The following is a 19,692-nucleotide window of genomic DNA, read 5'->3' on the forward strand; positions in this document are numbered from 1 at the left end:
CTAGCAGGTTGGTGTGGCTCAGTCTCCTATGGGGTCACTGCTCCTTCCCCTGGGTCCCGATGCGCACACTACTTTGTGTGTGCCCTCCAAGAGTGTAATCTCTTTTTCCTCTAGACCTGTTGAAGTCCTGCAATCAAATCCCGCTAGCCTTCAAAGTCTGATTCTCTGGGAATTCCTCCTCCTGTTGCTGGACCCCCCAGGTTGGGAAGCCTGACGTGGAGCTCAGAACCTTCCCTTCAGTGTGTGGACTTCTGTGGTATAAGTGTTCTGCAGTTTGTGAGTCTCCCACCCAGCGGTTATGGGATTTGATTTTATTGTGATTGCGCCCCTCCTACCGTCTCATTTTGGCTTCTCCTTTGTCTTTGGATGTAGGCTATCTTTTTTGGTGAGTTCCAGTGCCTTTCTTTCAATGGTTGTTCAGCAGTTAGTTGTGATTCCTGTGCTCTCGCAAGAGGGAGTGAGCAAGCTGACATTCTGACCAGGTCGTATTCCAATTCCAGATAGTTTCCCATTGATCAGGATGAATCTAAATGCCTGCGCATATCATACAGACTCTCCTTGATATCATTTTACGCCTATTGTCCAGCTTGGTATCCAATGTATTTCTCTCCATTCCAGCTACACAGCGATTTGCTATTCTCTGAACCTGCCATATTAGTTTATGCTTCTATTCCTTTGGATTCGCCCCTTTACATAATTGGAGTACTGTTTCCTCCTTCTGTGTATGTCAAGTTCCCACAAATATTCTAACCCTCTCTCAAGTCCTACTGACTCCTATCATCCTTCCTCCAAGTTCCCACTTCACTCTAATTGAGATTGTCTTTCTCTACTTCACTCTAAGAAACTTAGAAAGTGGTCAGTTTTATTGTTTTTACATTAAATGGTAATAATCAAAACAGTATCAAATATGGGTTACATATTTTGTTATAATGTGAAGGTAAGGAACAAGTAGAAATTGATGTAGAGAGTATGAATTTTTCTGACAGAAATAAAATGGCAATAAGTGAATATGCTAGAAATAATATACTCATAGTGGGCAGTAAAGTTTTCAGCATTCGTGAAAGTTATGAGTTTAGAAAGAATAAAGTTGGCAGGTAGTGAACTGAAATTTAAAGATGAGATGTTTTAAAATTACCCAGTGGTCTACTAAAGAAAATGTTTTAATAGAAATTTGAAATTCAGAGTTATGTTTGGAAGAAGACACGTTCTGTTTTTAAATGTAAATGATTTATGGTTTTCATGGTCATATGCAGCTCTTCTAAAACAGAAATTCATATTTTCAAAATTAAAATTGGCAATCAAATTTAAATGTGAAGAAGCAGAAAAGTTAACAAAATAATACAAAAGTGTTATGATTTCTTGTTTTCAGTCTCCAAATTATCCACTAGATTTTAATCCATATAAATTAAGTAGAAAATATGTTACAATATTTTTATGTAGCATTTCCAATACTTTTAATGTTATCTCATTATAAAGAAATATTTCTGAAGTCTTATTTGAAATATTAATAGTGATTTTAAATGATGAAAAATTTTCAAATAATGGAGTATTTCGTTGGCACCATAGTGACACCGAAGACACAGTGTGAGGCAATTAAAATACATGACTACATCCAAAATTTAGTTACCTATAGTCTTCAGGAAATAAAACCAAACAGTTTTGGAAGACACTGTGAAAGACTTTCATATAACAGTTATACAAATGTCTTTAATTACATACTAGTAAAGGAATTAAGTGAAATGAACTATGTAAGAACTTTCCAGGAAAAGGCCAATCACAATCTGGATGTAACAGTAGCTAAACAAGAAATTTGCCACCTGCAAGGTAACAAACTCTGTGTGAGGAGGTGTGGCCTATGCATTCTAGTGGGCACCTAGCTGACTCATTTGTATTTAACTTCTCAGGGACACTTGGCACTTTCTGCTTTGTAACTCAGCAGATTTGGAGGATTTTCTTATTTACCTTAGAGCTTGAAGAGCAACTTAAGATTCGTCCTGTTTTTACTGCTTGAACAGTTAGTTCCCAGGTAAGACTGACACATAATTTTCACAACTTCCTCTCTCTTTTTACATTTCTAATCCAACTTTAATTCAATAACATCTAGCATTGTGGAATTCTCAGTGAATTTGTAAAGTCTCGTACATGTGGATAATTTAGTTTTGCCTCTCAACGTGTTCTGAAAAACCCTCAGAGACATATAATTTTATATTTATTTAAAACCCCTTTCAGAACGTTCTGTTAAAAAATAAAGTTAAAAAGCAACTGACAGAGCAATCAGTAAGTTACTGGAATATCATTGGTTAAAAAGTTTAACTGCATAAATAACAATATTAATTTTACTGAAATACACACTGTACCCTTCAACTGTGCTGGGTAAAGGTTTTTGTTTTATTGATAACTCTAGGGTTCTGCTAGCTTTCCAACTAGGAGAAAAGATTTAGAAACCCAAATGTCAAAATAAAGTTTGAAATAAGAAAAGTTTCACTGCCTAATTAGTAGATTTTGGAGACAAAGCTAGCAGGTAATTGATACTTCTTAATGCCTGTTTTGAGCCAGCCTCTATGTTGGCTGCCTTTTTGTCTCGTAGCCTTCTCAGAAATGTGAGGAGCTGTTCTGTTCTCCATACTATATGTTGGTAAATTGATGGGCACAAAGGTTAAAACATTTGCACATGGTGCTAAAAATCGTATGGCACAGAAAGTCTCAAATACTGTTCTAGATGATCCTAAAGTCCACAGATCTTTCACATTGTTACAAAATATAATTTTGATGATTAAGTACTTAATCCAAAAAATTTTCCCGTTAAAATAATTTTTCCCAGAGCAACAGATGTAAAATCAATCAGAATAACTTAAATAATGTGAAACGCTTCATATAAACTAGTTGTGAAGTTGCGATACTGTTATTTTTTTTAATAGACTTTATTTTTTAGAGAAGTTTTAAGTTCACAGCAAAATTGAGCAGAAAGTATGCAGATTTCTCATGTACCTCCTGCCCCCGCACGTGTATAATCTTTGCCAGTATGAACATCCCCCAACAGCATGGCACATATATTACAGGTGATGAACCTACATTGACACATCATAATCACCCAAGCCCATAGTTTACATTACACTTCACTCTTGGTGTTGAACATTCTATGGGTTTGGAAAAACATACCATGACATGTACCCATCCTTATAGTAGTATACCGATTAGTTTCATTGTACCATCTATTCATTCCTCCCGCTTATCCCTGGCAACCACTGATCTTTTTATTGTCTCCATAGTTTTGTGTTTTCCAGAATGCCATATAGAAATAATTATACTATATATAGCCTTTTCAGATTGGCTTCTTTCACTTAGCAATATGCATTTGAGTTTCCTCTATGCCTTTACCTGGTTTGATAGCTCATTTCTCTTTAGTGCTGAATGATATTCTATTATCTGCATATACTACAGTTTATTTATCCAGTCACAGACTGGAGGACATTTTGGTTGCTTCTAAGATTTGGCAATTATGAATAAAGCTGCTATAAACATCCATGTGCAGGTTTTTGTGTGGATATATTTTCAACTCCTTTGGTAAATATGAAAGAGATGTTTATGGATATTATGCTGTGGATATGTGTAGTTTTGTAAAAAACTTGACAAACTGTCTTCCAACATGGCTATACAATTTTGCATTCCAAGCAGCAGTGAATAAGGATTCCTGTTGCTCCATTTCAATACCAGCAATCGCTGTTGTCAGTATTCTGGAATTTGGCCTTTCTGATAGATGTTCAGCAGTATTTCACTGTTTTAATTTGCAATTCCTTAATGACATGTAATATGGAGCATCCTTTCATATGCTTATTTGCCCTCTGTGTATCTTCAGTAAAGTGTCAGTTAAGGTCTTTTGCTCATTTTTTAATTGGATTGTTTTCTTAATGGTTGAATTTTAAGAGTTCCTTGTACAATATATATTTGGATAAAAGTACTTTATCAAAGGTATCTTTTGCAAATATTTCCTCTCTGTCTGTGCCTTGGTTGTTCATTTTCTTGATAATGAGTGACATATGAGAATGTATTCCTTTCCTTTCCCCACCTCAGTTCCCGTATCAGTATAGATGACTTTTCTGTTTAATTCAAGGTTGATATTTTAGCATGATATTGGAATATAATCCAAGGAGATAAAAAATTAATCCTATTCACAATTGAGTCCCAGTACATCCTGTCAATTCTTCTGGCTTCTCAGTACATCAAATATTGTGCTACCAAACATTCTGCCGTTTCATATTGTATCACTGGGGTATTGAGTTCCCAAATAACTTTACACTATATAAAATAAAGAACTTAACATGAAATAAATTGAGCTGCCTCTAAGATGAAAAAAGAAGATGGAAAGAAAAAGATGTGTCAAGAAAGACAGTCTAAGAAGAAGAAAAAAATATGCCATTTTATTATGAAGCAACAACAGAAAACACTAATTTCCTTCCTATCAAAATTAAAGTCTTTGGACTTCCCTGGTGGCACAGTGGTTAAGAATCCACCTGCCAATGCAGGGGACACGGGTTCGATCCCTGGTCCGGGAAGATCCCACATGCTGCGGAGCAGCTAAGCCTGTGCACTGCAACTACTGAGCCTGAGCTCTAGAGCCCACAAGCCACAACTACTGAAGCCTGTGAGCCACAGCTACTGAGCCCGTGTGCCACAACTACTGAAGCCTGTGTGCCTAGAGCCTGTGCTCCACAACAAGAGAAGCCACCTCAATGAGAAGCCCACGCACCACAACGAAGAGTAGCCCCCACTCGCCGCAACTAGAGAAAGCCCGCGTGCAGCAATGAAGACCCAACGCAACTGAAAATAAATAAAATAAAATAAAAATTAAAGTCTTTGTTATCTAAATTTCTTTCAGGGCTTGCGGGTGGTATGGGTGATTGCTTATACAGGCATACCTCAGAGATATTATGGGTTTGGTTCCAGACCACTGCAATAAAGCAAATATCACAATAAAGAGAGCCACAGGTATTTTTTGGTTTGCCGGTGCATGTAAAAGTTATGTTTACACTATAATGTAGTCTAATTAAATGTGCAATAGCATTAGGTCTAAATAAACATAGCTTAATTTTAAAATACTTTATAGCTAAAAAATGCTAAACATCATCTAAGCCTTCAGAGAGTCTTAATTTTTTGTTGGTGGCGGGTCTTGCCATGATGTAGATGGCTGCTGACTGATCAGGGTAATGGTTGCTGAAGGGTGGGGCATTTGTGGCAATTTCCTTAAAAAACACGACGATGAATTTGCAACATCTGTTGACTCTTCCTTTCACAAAAGGTTTCTCAGTAGCCGGCAATGCTGTTTGATAGCATTTCACCCACAGTAGAACTCCTTTCAAAATTGCAGTCAGTCCTCTCAAAACCTTCTGACGCTTTCTCAACTAAGTTTACGGAAAATTCTAAATCCTTTGTTGTTATTTCAGTAATCTCCACAGCATCTTCAGGAGTAAATTTCGTCTCAGGAAACCACTTTCTTTGCTCATCCATAAGAAGCAACTCCTCATCCGTTCAAGTTTTACCATGAGATGGCAGCAATTCAGTCACATCTTCAGGCTCTATTTCTAATCCTAGTTCTCTGGCTATTTCCACCACATTTGCAGTTACTTCCTCCACTCCAGGCTTGAACCCCTCAAGAACTGAACCCCTCAATCCATGCGGCTTGGAATCAACTTCTTCCAAACTCCTGTGTATGTTAACATTTTGACCTCTTCCCGTGAATCACAAATGTTCTTAATGGCGTCTAGAATGGTGAACCCTTTCCAGGTTTTCCATTGAATTTGTCCAAATCCATCAGAATAATCACTACCTTTGGCAGCTATAGCCTTAGAAAATGAATTTCTTCAATAATAAGCCTTGAAAGTCAAAATTACTCCTCGATCCATGGGCTGCCGAATGGCTGTTGTGTTAGCAGGCATGACAACAACATTCATCTCATTGTGCATCGCCATCAGAGCTCTTGGGTGTCCAGGTGCACTGTCAGTGAGCAGTAATATTTTGAAAGGAACCTTTTGGTCTGAGTAGTAGGTCTAAACAGTGGGCCTAAAATATTCAGTAAACCATATTGTAAAAAGATGTGCTGTTATCCAGGCTTTGTTGTTCCATTTCTAGAGCACAGGCAGGGTAGCTTTAGCATAATTCTTAAGGGCCCTAGGATTTTCAAATGGGCATTGGCTTCAACTTTTAGTCACCAGCTGCACTAGCCCCTAACAAGAGAGTCAGCCTGTCCTTTGAAGCTTTGAAGCTTGGTGTTGACTTCCACTCTCTAGCTATGAAAGGCCAAGATGTCATCTTCTTCCAATAGAAGGCTGTTTTATTTAAATTGAAAATCTGGGGTTTAGTGTGGCCGCCTTCATTATTTATCTGAGTTAGATCTTCTGGGTAACTTGGAGAAGCTTCTACATCACCACTTGCTGCTTCGCCTTGTATAATACTTCGATTTTACAAAGTTGGCTTCTTTCCTTCAACCTGATGAACCAACCTCTGCTGGCTTCACACTTTTTTTCTGCAGCTTCCTCACCTCTCTCAGCCTTCATAAAACTGAGGAGACTTAGTGCCTTGCCCTGGATTAGGCTTTGGCTTAAGGGAATGTTGTGTTTGGTCTGATGTATCCAGACCACTCAAACTTTCCCCATATCAGTGATAAGGCTGTTTCGCTTTCTAATGATGCATGTGTTCACTGGAGCAGCGTTTTGATTTTCTTCAAGAACGTTTCCTTTGCACTCACAACTTGGCTAACTGTTTGGCATGAGAGGCTTAGCTTTCTCCTACCTTGGTTTTTGACATGCCTCCCTCACTAAGTTTAACCATTTCTAGCTTTTGATTTAAAGTGAGGGACATGCAACACTTCCTCTTACTTCAACACTTAGAGGCCGATGTATGTTTGCTAATTGGCCTGAGTTCAAATTGGTGTGTCTCAGGGAATAGGGAGGTCTGAGGAAAAGGAGAGAGAAAGGGGAAAAGGTCGGTTGGTGGAACAGTCTGAACACATACAACATTTACCGATTACGTTTGCCATCTACGTTGGGCACAGTTCCTCATGCCCCCAATTACAATAGTAACATCAGAAATCACTGATCACATATCACCATGGCAAATGAAAAAGTTTGAAATATTGCAAGAATTAACAAAATGTGACACATAGAGATGAAGTGAGTAAATACTGTTGGAAAAATAGTGTGATACACTTGTTGAGGCAGGGTTGCCACAGACTTTCAATTTAAAAAAACAAAAAACAACAAGAAAAAACCCCACCACAATACTGATGAAGTGAAATAAAGGGAAGCACAATAAGATAAGGTAGGCCTGTATGATCTGACTATGTTCATCCTGTCAGCTAACATGATGCCAATGAGGAACATGTCAGGGACTGCTCCAAAGTTGGTCCATTGCTACTTAACCAGGTATAGACTTACCCCCAAATGAGGTTTCCTAATTCATGGTGAAATATCACTTTCATGAAAAATTTTTCAAAAGGAAACACTCTTGTATAATAATAATTAAAAAAAAACAGCTAAATGTTTTCTATAGGAATAGGATAACAATCTCTATTGGAAGATGCCTGCCAGTGGTAGATCTTGAACAATGCTCTTATAGAAATCCCAGCATCTATTTCTTTCTAATTTGGCATTTAAAAGAGCTAAGATTACAACCAAATTGAACAAAATGCAAAACTTATTTAAAAAAAAAAAAAGGTGTCCAAAATCCCATAGTATTAATTTAATTCCAATGATGCACATACATCTAACGTTAAGCCCCTCTGATATTTTGCTTTTATCTGCAATAAATGTATTAGTAGATTTAACAAATTTCCTCATTTTTCCATTGAGCCTATCATATATCATAATGCAAAGTAATAAAGTCAAATAATATCAAGCCTAATGCAGAATATTTAAAATTTGTAACTTATATAATGAGAAACATCAGAAATAGTGTCACTAAGTATAGTAGTAATATTTTAATTGTAAGAAAATATATATAACATAAAATTTACCATTTTAACCATTTTTAAGTGTACAGATCAGTGGCATTAAGTACATTCACACTGTTGTACAACCTTCACCAACATCCAGGGCTAATATTTATACTCATGTAACAGAAAAACTCTGGTAAGAATTTTGGTAGTATCATGAAATTTGGCTCAATGCAAAATAATCTTATTTCTCTTATAAAGTAACTCACTCATATTAGGACTATGTATCCTACTATGGGACAGTTTAAGTACATTAATTGTCTTTATTACATTTGTGGAAAGAACATTGGTCTTACAATTAGAAAAGTTAGTACATAGATATAATTCTACCATGTAGAGGAGGTGCTTAATCTTGGGCATATTGAGAACAGATTAAGAAAAGTGAGGGATCCAAATGTGTCTCATTACTAACGACTATCCAACTCAATCTCACATCTGCAGCTAAACCACACTGTCCTATTGCATTTGAATGCACCCTCTTTTACTTAGCATTTACATTTAGACAAAAACTTAAGGCAAGCTAAGCAATTAAGCAAAAACCAAAACAAATATAAAAAAAAATTGTGCCTATTCTACTGTCATACTTATGCACCATGATTTATTTTGTGTTACTTAAATAAAACATGTTAGACAGGAAATAATTTATTTATACTAAATCCTACAGTGCTAAATTGTATTGTAGAAATGAATACCTTCACCTCATTTTAGAATATTTGTCTTTAAATCAAGCAAATGTGTAACCCCTAGGAATCATCCAGAGAACAAGCTAATTTAACTATAAATTGGTTCAACTTTGATTGAAAATATTAATCAAACTCTCCAAATACTATAAAATTAAGATGCAATTAGATGCCTGGTTTAGCATGTGAATGCTGTTGAATATATTTATTTCAGTGTTTTGTGAAGGATGATAATGACATAACTTTAAGCTTCTATGAAATTAATTGAAGATAATAAATAAAGGAATGATGTTATTTTTCTTTATAACTCCTGTTTATTAATCAAGCTTCATTCCTTTTATCACTAGAATTTGTCACTTTCCATAAGGCTTTCAAAATAACTTAATAAATAAATTTATATTCCATATTTACTGTATAAATATCCTATCACTTACTTATATATTCAAATTAGATTCTCCTCTACATTTATAAATATTTAGTGTTAATTGTAATAGGTCATTTTTTATTATGAAAAAAATACATATTCCCTCAACTGTAGGCATATTTACTGAATGTCTTTTATTTATTACAAAGCCATGGGTTAATTTCCGGGCTTAATAGTGCATAACAATAGTGGTGTTAGAATTCTGAATATGAAATCTTTTAAATATATATTCTTTATGCAGAAATTTGTTATAAGAAGAATATTAAAATGTTCCTTCCTAAAATTAACAATTTGTATTGTACACTATGATCTCTGAATTTTACAATAAGCAAGTAGATCAGTTTATTGTACTTCCTTATATCTTATAATTAGCAATTACATTTATTGACAATATATTATCTATATGCACTTTAATAATTTTACTGTATAAGTTCCTTAATTTCTTCCTCACAAATTCCTTTGGAGGTAGACATTTATAACCATCTCCATTTTACAGATGAGGAAATTTAGACACAGAGAACTTAAGTAATTGAGCTTAAATCCCAAAGAGAATGAGCACTGCAGATTAAATTTAGATCTAACCTGACTGATAAACCTATGAATGTGGTAAACTGGTGTGAATAGATGAGAAATATCTGTCCTCAATGAGTTTGTGATCTTGTTGAAGAGCTAAAGAATACACAAGAACAGCAAAATAAACATAGATATATAGCAGTCAACTCATGTTCTGAAAGCATTAATATTATTGGCTCTGCTAGTTGAAGAGGCCATGGAAAAGCTGGAAATCAGCCCATCCTTGATAACTGTCTATGATTTGGACAGAAGATAGCATAATCAAAGTATTGAAAGTTGGAGGAAAGTAGCTAAAATTATGCATTAAAAAAAACCCAAATGAGCATTTATTCATTAGATGGTGAAGACACAAACCTCATGAGAAGGGCCTTTATTCATCGAGCACTGGAAGGACAAGGACTTAAATCTCCATAGATTTTCCAAGTTGATTGGTTCCATTTAAAAAATGTTGATAGAGGATTCAGTTAAGATGGCAGAGTAGAAGGATGTGTGCTCAATCCCTCTTGTGAGAGCACTGGAATCACAACTAACTGCTGAACAACCATTGAAAGGAAAACACTGGAGCTCACGAAAAAAGTACCCCACATCGAAAGACAAAGGAGAAGCTGCAGTGAGACAGTAGGAAGGGCCCAATCACAATAAAATCAAATCCCATAACCACTGGGTGGGTGACTCACAAACTGGAGAACACATATAACACAGAAGTCCACCCACTGGAGTGAAGGTTCTGAGCCCCACGTCAGGCTTCCAAAGCTGAGGGTCTGGCAATGGGAGGAGGAATTCCTAGAGAATCAGACTTTGAAGGCTAGTGGGATTGACTGCAGGTCTTTGACAGGTCTGGAGGAAACAGAGACTCCATTCTTGAAGGGCACACACAAAGTAGTGTGCACATCAGGACCCAGGGGGAAAGAGCAGTGACCCCATAGGAGACTGAGGCAGACCTACCTGCTGGTGTTCAAGGGTCTCCTGTGGAGGCAGGGGGCAACTGTGGCTCACCATGGGGACAAGGACACTGGCAGCAGAAGTTCTGGGAATTACTCCTTGGCGTGAGCCCTCCCAGAGTCCGCCATTAGCCCCACCAAAGGGCCTGTAGGCTTCAGTGCTGGGTCGCCTCAGGCGAAACAACCAACAGGGCACCCAGCCCCGCCCATTAGCAGACAGCTGGATTAAAGTTTTCCTGAGCTCTGCCCACAGAGCAACACCCAGCTCTACCCATCACCAGTCCCTCCCATCAGGAAGCTTTCACAAGCCTCTTAGATGGCCTCATCCACCAGAGGGCAGACAGCAGAAGCAAGAAGAACTACAATCCTGTGGCCTGTGGAATGAAAACCACATTCACAGAAAGATAGACAAGATGAAAAGGCAGAGGGATATGTATCAGATGAAGGAACAAGATAAAACCCCAGAAAAACAACTAAATGAAATGGAGATAGGCAACCTTCCAGAAAGAGAATTCAGAATAATTATAGTGAAGATGATCCAGGACCTCAGAAAAAGAATGGAGGCAAAGATCGAGAAGATGCAGGAAATGTTTAACAAACACCTAGAAGAATTAAAGAACAAACACCTAGAAGAATTAAAGAGCAAACAAACAGACATGAACAATACACTAACTGAAATGAAAACTACACTAGAAGGAATCAATAGCAGAATAACTGAGGCAGAAGAACGGATAAGGGACCTGGAAGACAAAATGGTGGAATTCACTGCCGTGGAACAGAATAAAGAAAAAAAGAATGAAAAGAAGTGAAGACAGACTAAGAGACCTCTGGGACAACATTGAACACACCAGCATTCGCATTATAGGAGTCTCAGAAGGAGAAGAGAGAGAGAAAGGCCCCGAGAAGATATTTGAAGATATTATAGTCAAAAACTATAAAATGGGAAAGGAAATAGCCACCCAAGTCCAGGAAGTGCTGAAAGTCTCAGGCAGAATAAACCCAAGGAGAAACACACCAGGACACATAGTAATCAAACTGACAAAAATTAAAGACAGGGGCTTCCCTGGTGGCGCAGTGGTTGAGAGTCTGCCTGTCGATGCAGGGGACATGGGTTCGTGCCCCGGTCCGGGAGGATCCCACATGCCGTGGAGCGGCTGGGTCCGTGAGCCATGGCCGCTGAGCCTGCACGTCCAGAGCACAGTGAGAGTCCCGCATACCACAAATAAATAAATAAATAAATAAAAACTTAAAGGAAAATTATTAAAAGCAACAAGAGAAAAATGACAAATAACATACAAGGGAACTCCCATAAGGTTAACAGCTGATTTTCTCAGCAGAAACTCTACAAGCAAGAAGGGAGTGGCATGATATATTTAAAGTGATGAAATGGAAGAGCCTACAACCAAGATTATTCTACCCGGCAAAGATCTCATTCAGATTTCACGGAGAAGTCAAAAGTTTTACAGCCAAGCAAAAGCTAAAAGAATTCAGCACCAACAAACCAGCTCTACAAATGCTAAAGGAACTTCTCTAAGTGGGAAACACAAGAGAAGAAAAGGACCTACAAAAACAAACCCGTAACAATTAAGAAAATGGTAATAGGAACATACATATCGATAGTTACCTTAAATGTGAATGGATTAAGTGCTCCAACCAAAAGACACAGGCTCGCTGAATGAATACAAAAACAAGAGCCATATATATGCTGTCTTCAAGAGACCCACTTCAGACCTAGGGACACATACAGACTGAGAGTGAGGGGATGGAAAAAGATATTCCATGCAAATGGAAATCCAAAGAAAGCTGGAGTAGCAATACTTAGATAAAATAGAGTTTAAAATAAAGAATGCTACAAGAGACAAAGAAGAACGCTACATAATGATCAAGGGGTCAGACCAAGAAGAAGATATAACAATTATAAATATATATGCACCCAACATAGGAGCAGCCCAATACATAAGGCAACTGCTAACAGCTGTAAAAGAGGAAATCAACAGTAACACAATAATGGTGGGTCAATTTAACACCTCACTTACACCAATGTACAGATCATCCAGACAAAATATTAATTAGGAAACACAAGCTTTAAGTGACACAATAGACCAGATAGATTTAATTGATATTTATAGGACATTCCATCCGAAAACAGCAGGTTACACTTTCTTCTCAAGTGCACATGGAACATTCTCTAGGAAAGATCACATCTTGGGTCATAAATCAAGCCTGGGTAAATTTAAGAAAATTGAAATCATGTCAAGCATCTTTTCTGACCACAGCAGTATAAGATTAGCAATAAATGACAAGGGGAGAAAACGTGAAAAACACAAACACATGGAGGCTAAACAATACGTTAGTAAACAACCAAGAGATCACTGAAGAAATCAAAGAGGCTTTCAAAAAATGCCTATGGACAAATGACAACTAAAACATGATGATCCAAAACCTATGGGATGCAGCAAATGCAGTTCTAATAGGGAAGTGTATAGCTATACAAGCCTACCTTAAGAAACAAGAAAAATCTCAAGTAAACAATCTAACCTTACACCTAAAGAAACTAGAGAAAGAACAAACAAAATCCAAAGTTAGCAGAAGGAAAGAAATCATAAGGATGAGAGCAGAAATGAATGAAATAGAAACAAAGAAAACAATAGCAAATATCAATAAAACTAAAGCTACTTCTTTAAGAAGACAAACAAAATTGATAAACCTTTAGCCAGACCAATCAAGAAAAAAAGGGAGAGGACCAAATCAATAAAATCAGAAATGAAAAAGGAGAAGTTACAGTGGATACTGCAGAAATACAAAGCATCATAAGAGACTACTATAAGCAACTCTATGCCAATAAAATGAACAACCTGGAAGAAATGGACAAATTCTTAGAATGGTATAACCTTCCAAAACTGAACCAGTAAGAAATAGAAAATATGAACAGACAAATCACAAGTAATGAAATTGAAATGGTGAATAAACATCTTCCAAGAAACAGAAGTCCAGGACTACATGGCTTCACAGGTGAATTCTATCAACCATTTAGAGAAGAGTTAGCACCCATCCTTGTCAAACTCTTCCAAAAAATTGCAGACGAAGGAACACTCCCAAACTCATTCTACGAGGCTACCATCACCCTGATACCAAAACCAAACAAAGATACTACAAAAAAAGAAAATTACAGACCAAATCACTGATGAATATAGATGCAAAAATGCTCAACAAAATACCAGCAAACAGAATCCAACAATGCAATAAAAGGATCATACACCATGATCAAGTGGGATTTATCCCAGGGATGCAAGGATGCTTCAATATATGCAAATCAAGCAATGTGATACTATATTAACAAATAGAAGAATAAAAACCATATGATCATCTCAATAGATGCAGAAAAAGCTGTTGACAAAATTCAACACCTATTTATAATAAAAACTCTCCAGAAAGTGTGCCTAGAGGGAATCTACCTCAACATAATAAAGGCCATATACAACAAACCCACATCAAACCTCATTCTCAATGGTGAAAAACTGAAAGCATTTCCTGTAAGATCAGGAATAAGATAAGGATGTCCACTCTTGCCACTATTATTCAGCACAGTTTTGGAAGTCCTAGACACAGCAATCAGAGAAGAAAAAGAAATAAATGGAATACAAATTGGAAAAGAAGAAGTAAAACTGTCACTTTCAGATGGCATGATACTATACATAGAAAATCCTAAAGATGCCACCAGAAAACTACTAGAGCTAAACAATGAATTTGGTAAAGTTGCAGGATACAAAATTAATGCACATGGGCTTCCCTGGTGGCACGGTTGGTTGAGAGTCCACCTGCCGATGCAGAGGACATGGGTTCACGTCCCGGTCTGGGAAGATTCCCACATGCTACGGAGTGGCTGGACCCATGAGCCATGGCCTCTGAGCCTTTGCGTCCGGAGCCTGTGCTCCACAACGGGATAGGCCACAACAGTGAGAGGCCCGCGTACAGGAAAAAAAAAAAAAATTAATGCACAGAAATCTCTTGCATTCCTATACACTAACAATGAAAGATCAGAAAGAGAAATTAAGGAAACAATCCCATTCACCATTGCAACAAAAAGAATAAAATACCTAGGAATAAACCTACCTAAGGAGGAAAAAGACCTGTACTCGGGAAACTATAAGACACTGATGAAAGAAATCAAAGATGACACAAACAGATGGAGAGATACACCATGTTCTTGGTTTGGAAGAATGAATATTGTGAAAATGACTCTACTACCCAAAGCAATCTACCAATTCAATGCAATCCCTATCAAATTACCAATGGCATTTTTTACAGAACTAGAACAAAAAATCTTAAAATTTGTATGGAGACACAAAAGACCCCAAATAGCCAAAGCAATCTTGAGGGAAAAACACGAAGCTGGAGGAATCAGACTCCCTGACTTTAGACTATCCTACAAAGCTACTGTAACCAAGACAATATGGTTCTGACCAAAAACAGAAATACAGATCAATGGAACAGGATAGAAATCCCACAGATAAATCCATGCATCTATGGTCATCTAATCTATGGCAAAGGAGGCAAGGATAAACAATGGAGAAAAGACAGTCTCTTCAATAAGTGGTGCTGGGAAAACTGGACAGCTACATGTAAATGAATGAAATTAGAATACTCCGTAACACCGTACACAAAAATAAACTCAAAATGGATTAAATACCTGAATGTAAGACTGGACACTGTAAAACTCTTAGAGGAAAACATTGGCAGAACACTCTTTGACATAAATTGCAGCAAGATCTTTTTTGACCCACCTCCTAGAGTAATGGAAATAAAAACAAAAATAAACAAATGGGACCTAATGATACTTAAAAGCTTTTGCACAGCAATGGAAACTATAAACAAGATGAAAAGACAACCCTCAGAATGAGAGAAAATATTTGCAAACAAATCAACAAAGGGTTAATCTCCAAAATATACAAGAAACACATGCAGCTCAATATCAAAAAAACAAACAACCCAATCCAAAAATGGGCAGAAGACCTAAATAGACATATCTCCAAAGAAGATATACAGATTGCCAACAAACACATGAAAGGTTGCTCAACATCACTAATTATTTCAGAAATGCAAATCAAAACTACAATGCGGTATCACCTCACACCAGTTAGAATGGGCATCAGCAGAAAATCTACAAACAACAAATGCTGGAGAGAGTGTGGAGAAAAGGGAACCCTCTTGCACTGTTGGTGGGAGTGCAAATTGATGCAGCCACTAGGGAGAACAGTATGGAGGTTCCTTATAAAACTAAAAATAGAACTACCATATGACCCAGCAATCCCACTACTGGGCATATACCCAGTGATAACCGTAATTCAGAAGGACACGTGCACCCCAATGTTCATTGCAGCTCTATTTACAATAGCCAGGTCATGGATGCAACCTAAGTGCACATCAACAGATGAATGGATAAAGAAGATATGGTACATATATACAATGGAATATTATTCAGCCATAAAAAGGAATGAAATTGGGTCATTTGTAGAGACGTGGATGGATCTAGAGACTGTCATACAGAATGAAGTAAGTCAGAAAGAGAGAAACAAATATTGTATATTAATGCATATATGTGGAATCTAGATAAATGGTACAGATTAACCAGTTTGCAGGGCAGAAATAGAGACACAGATGTAGAGAACAAATGTATGGACACCAAGGGGGGAGAGTGGGGTGGAGGTGGTGGTGCGATGAATTGGGAGATTGGGATTGATATGTATACACTAATATGTATAAAATGGATGACTAATAAGAACCTGCTGTATAAAAAAATAAATAAAATTAAATTAAAAATAAAAAAGAATGTCATCTTGCAAAGTTCACACCTGGGGGTGACACCAAAACTTCAAAGCTGGGTGGAAGGGCAGGTCAGAAATAGGAATCAGATTATAAGGCTAATGTAGAATCACAGACAAAAAAATACATCTGATACATGCAAGAGAGAGAAAGATAAAATGTAAATTATAGTTAAGATGAAGATTGAGAAGTGTTGATGATTAAATGCATGGTGATTCGAATGGGATGTGAGAAAAATCTTGGAATCCAGATTTACAGACTGGAGCAGCTCTGTCCATATTAACTGAGACAGGGAAAGTGGCAAAGAGCTTTGGTGGTAAATTGATGAGTGTTACTCTTTTGGACATATTCTAGAAGTTCCTCGTAGAAGTCCAAAAGGAGATATCCAAAGGTTTGGGACTGAGACGTGGATGTAGAAATGGTCACTATCTGTCTTGTAATTAGATTTTTGGGTGTTCATGGGCTAATTTAAATGAAATCTGAAGTATCAGAAGTGAAAAGACCGAGAATGTTGCATCAGGGAAGTTGAGGTCAGAGTACCTCCTATTGACGTTTAAAGGATATGTGGAAGAAGAATAGCCCATGAAAGAAATTAAAAACGGATATCCAGGGAGTTATGAGAGAACCATAATAGAATGGTGTCAATTTGTCATGTTTCTTAAGCTTTATTACAATTACATTGTTCTTGATGACTAAGATCATTAGTCTAATAACTATAATTAGTTATAATTATGCAAAATGGGACTGTAAGTTAATGTGTTCTCTATTTACTGTTCTCAATAGGTCTCATTAATACTGTGTATGAACAAAGTGTTTATCTCCATATTAGACCGTCTCTAAGGTCCTTCCAGCTATAAACATAGACTGCACATGAGCTCATGCTATGTTTAGAACCATAGACTAATTCCTAGAGGTGCAAGTGGCTTGCACAGAATTTTGCACATAATAGTTGCTAAAAAAATCCAAGTGACTTTTTTTTTAGTCTAATACTTATTTTATAGATAAGGGAATCAAGGCCAAAAAATGGTAATTCAAAAAGTTCAAAAGGATATCTAATATCATAGCTAGGAGGAAGCAGGCCTTTATTTCCTAGTTTCATCATCATTATTTTTTTCTCACAATATGATACCACCTTCTCTTAGGCAATTAGGAATATTTACAAATTAATACATCTTAAGTGATGCCAACAAAAGCTATTAAATGAAACCTATCTTTTAATTATATCATAAGTTTACATTAAGCCAAGCACTCAACTTATTATTTTTTCATTCACTTTATTTTTTCATTCATTTTAGCATGACCTGACCTTCTCAGATAGCATGCCAGTCTCCTTAGCCGTCAATAAGTTACAGGCTGAGCGCTTTCTTAAGGACTCTTTTAAGTGCTTAAATGATAAGACACTGCTCTTGCAAAATACATGGAAGTTATTTCTCCTATTTATACTCTGTATGTATCTATAAGTGCACTGGCAAAATCAACTTTAGGATCATGCAGGGATGTGGGAGTGGGAGACCCAGGGCATGAAAAATTCACTAAGCTAAAACCACCTAGGACCACTTGCCAATCTGCCACCTGTTTCTTCGCATTAGTGCCTTCGTTAGCTTGCAGACTCATTGTGCATTTCCCATTTTTTATATTATTTTCCAAGTGTATTTAATTTTGTATTTTAGGTTTATGGTTTTTATAAGTTAGAGAGTATAATGTCTGTGAATACTAGGGATTGCTAAAAGCCAGAAGCACCTATTAAAATTCTGCAAATAGTTGTTTCCTTCCCTTCCTTTTGAGTTACGACTTCTGTGACACAATATGCTAAGGTTGTATCAGCCCCAAAAGATAATGTTTCTTTAAAAATGATATTTGCGATTTATCTTTATAATATAGTGATTATCTAAAATTATATATTATTAATTACATGTTTATATATTTATAACATTATTATGTGATTAATCATATTGTAATATAGAAATTATTTAACATACTTGTAGTGTAAACTACTCTTCAAAAATATTAAGAAGTTGAGAAAATGTATTTTGCTGAACTTTAAAATCTATTGGTAGGGACTTCCCTGGTGGCACAGTGGTTAAGAATCCGCCTGCCAGTGAAGGGGACACGGGGTCGAACCCTGGCCCAGGAAGATTCCACATGCCGCGGAGCAACTAAGCCCGTGCGCCACAGCTACTGAGCCTGTGCTCTAGAGCCCACGAACCACAGCTACTGAGCCCCCATGCCTAGAGCCCATACTCCACAACAAGAGAAGCCACAACAATGAGAAGCCCTTGCACCACAATGAAGAGTAGCCTCCGCTCGCCACAACTAGAGAAAGCCCGCGTGCAGCAACAAAGACCCGACGTGGGCAAAAATATATAAATAAATAAATTTATAAAAAAGTAAAATCTCTTGATACTTAAAACATCACTTTTTAACAAATAATTATTGATAGAGGAAAATGAACATAAATATATAAGTACAAATCATGTTAGCAGTTGTAAATAGTATAATCGGAAACAGAAACTTTTCACTCAACTGTTTTTATAAATAATCTAATAAGAGAAAAGTTTTGGTACAAATACATTTGTGAGATACTCTAACTTTATTTTATTAAAATCTTTTCTAAAGGTACATTTCGGATTTGGAAAAAAAAAACTGTAAAGTGAACACAGGCATGGAGATTTATAAAGTCGTAAAATTGGACAGATCATCCTGCTTGAAAATTTCTTTGTTATACATAAAAATATAAAATTCAGAATGTGTTCATCTGTTTACTTATAAAAAATCAGAACAAGAGGCATGATTTTTACACTTAAGCTGAAAGCATTTTTATAAACTGCATTTTCTATGTTTATTATGAGGAGGTTTGCAAATATCCAAACACTTAAATGTATTTTCTAGTAAAAAATACATGATATAAAAGAGTATTGAGTAGGAGTACTCTGAAGTCTGTTGCTTTAAACATAAGATACATAATACCGTAAATTTGTGTGATACAAGCCAACTTAATAATCAAAGGGAAAGATTGTTATGCTTCAAGTGCTTCTGTGCTGCAAAGTTTCTAAGAAGCTTTTGAGTTTTCATGATATTTTTTACGTGATCTTTTAGATGGTAAAAGTAAATGCGAATGTTGAAAAGTAATACAGTATCCTATTTTCTATTGATTCTAATAATTTCTAAAATGAGACAGCTAATAAATTCTGGAATATTTTAGGTTGTAAATCAAGTTTATTTTCCACTGTGTTAGTGTAACATGTTTGAGAGGCAGCTGTCAAA

The sequence above is a fragment of the Grampus griseus genome (genome assembly GCF_964374135.1).
Source record: "Grampus griseus genome assembly, chromosome: 21".
In the NCBI taxonomy this organism is placed as follows: domain Eukaryota; kingdom Metazoa; phylum Chordata; class Mammalia; order Artiodactyla; family Delphinidae; genus Grampus; species Grampus griseus.